Raw genomic sequence first — 2,548 nt, 5'->3', positions numbered from 1 at the left:
ACAAAATCAGAAAAACTACAAATATATTATGAAGGAAATAAAATATATCCATGAGGTCCTTATTCAAAACAATGAGTTATGGTGGCTTCTACTGGTCTTGGACAAGGCTTTTGTATGTCCTGTCAGTATAATATGAGAAAAAGTATAAACACACACCCATCTAAAACCCAACCTCTCACCACTCTTCACCAAATTAAGACTATTACAATGATAACTGATGTTGTATTCACAGGATTTCACATCATACGAATCAGGCTTAAATCCAATAATCCCAGCTTCTTCTCACTTGCACTTGCTAATTTACCTTGCCCCCTTACCACAAAAAAAAAAAAAACACACACACACCTGCTTCCAAACTCAGAAAACCCCTTGCGTACATCTTAGTTTTTCCATATTGGAAAGGATTCCATAACTAGTTCACTTTCTGATTCTAACCAAAACTGCATGAAATAAGATTTATGGAATTTAAAAAGAAAACCTGATCTGAATTTTTTTCCAGATGAAGGCATATTTTAAAGATTAACTAGTCCTTTCTTAGGGTCATTGCCTATCAAATTGGCATAAATACCATTTAAGGTTTATATGGTAACCTGGGTTTACAGTCTACCTAGGGGTGGGTAAATATTTTTCTATAAAAAACAAGATTGTAAACATTTTTTTACTATAAAGCCATACAGTTTTGTTCAACTGCTTTTCTTAATTCTGCCATTGTAACTCAAAAGAAATAATTCACAATCCAACCATGTGTGACTGTATCCCAATATACCTTTATTTAGATACATTTTAATTCAAAAATAAGAAGATGGAAATGGAAGGTGATAATAGTTGTGATTGCACAACAGTGTAAACATGTTAAAGTCACTGAGCTGTACACTTCAATAGAGTTAAATTTCGTGATGTGCATTTCATCACAATTTAAAAAGAAGCAACATTTTGGCTCCAAAATGTTTCTTGCAGCTCCCAGAGTATGTAATCCCATCTGGATAAATATCCAAAGATCAAGTGTTTGAAAAAGCTTTCAAAATCTAGTGCACAATACTTCCACAAATGAAACACTCATTACCACACCATCTCCTGACATTCTAGAATTTTTGAAGTGTGTTTGACTCTACTGTTGAAAGTAAATCTAATTATGGGTCAGCACTGAGGTACAGGTTAAGCCACGGTTACTTTCGTCCACATTCACTTTCTGTCCAATTCTAGGCTGCTTGGTTTCTGTTCAGCTTCTTGCAAAGGTGGCACAAGTACTGGGAACCCTTCCTTCTATATGGAAGATCTACATGGAATTCCTTGCTCCTGGCTTAGGCTTGGTTCAGTCCTGTGTATGTTGCAGCCAAGTGGAGAATGAACCAATGAATGCAAGGCCTCTCTCCTCCTTCACCTCTCTCTAACTTTCAAATTAAAAAAAAAAAATTTTTTTTAAATAAAACAGCATAAACCCAACTAAAATGGCACTGGTTCTTCTGTAGTCACTGATGTTACAATCCAAGTTTGGTATATCATGAGGGTAATTTGAACGACTGGTGGGAAACAGAATTAAAAGATGAGTTCCATTTGTTGAGAAAAAGTCTTGCAATGCATAATTTATTTTGTCATGATGCAGTTCCAGGAACTTTTTCAAAACTTCTCATATATGATTTGAAATTTTTTCACCAAAATAAACATCTTTTATTACTTTCTCTACAAGCTTTTTGAAGCACCCTTGTATAATTTGTAGTAGGCGGAGTGCTGCGAGAAAACTTCCTTGAATAATTAAAAATAAAACACAAATACAACCTTTCTTACTAATCAAAGTAATTGTTTCCAGTTACAAGTTAAAAGAAACACGATAAAGAAGATGTACTTTGAGCACAGTCAGAGGTTCTTATTCGGTATTGCATCATTTCAAATACTTCAAATATTCAAGGCACCCTACAAATTGTTTACTCCAATTTATTTTTAATTATTTTTGTTTACAATCTGCACTAATAACCACCTGGTGTGATTTGCTTTTAACCTTTGTATTTACAGTTACTTTTACCAAAATACATTGCTCCTTAACACCTATGTTTTGCATAACTTTGGCTCTCCACACACATAGCTGCAATGAAAATAAATACTCTTCCTTAAGACAGATTTAGGGAAATTTTGCATGCTTTGTTTTTGCTTCAGATTTAATTGTAACCATAAGGACCCAATCAGATTCTTTTTCACTGTGGTTAGGACAAGTTTTTGCACTTCCATGTTATGATTAACTTGTTACTCACCGGGTACCATCCTATTAAACTTTGTCATTAGCCTGTGAACTTTTTATCCAGCTTCCCACAAAGGAGTTCATTACTTTAGGAATTGGGGTGTGTCTACATTGTTACCTGCGAGCAAAAATGATGCAAGCGTTTCTGCTGAGACCAATCCTTGCTGCAGGGTGGGGAGGAACAGCCTAACAGTCACCCAGACTCCAGGGGAAGACTTGAGTGTGGCTGCTGGGCAGGCTTGGCGAGACACCTTCTGCGGACAGTTGAGAGAACAGACCCAGGGACTGCTTCTTGCTCGCCAGGGAAACCAGAGG

This window comes from Ochotona curzoniae, unplaced genomic scaffold (genome assembly GCF_017591425.1).
Source record: "Ochotona curzoniae isolate NIBS_2020 unplaced genomic scaffold, NIBS_Ocur_1.0 contig_43, whole genome shotgun sequence".
Taxonomy (NCBI): Eukaryota; Metazoa; Chordata; class Mammalia; order Lagomorpha; family Ochotonidae; genus Ochotona; species Ochotona curzoniae.
Note: the sequence above shows the minus strand (reverse complement) of the source record.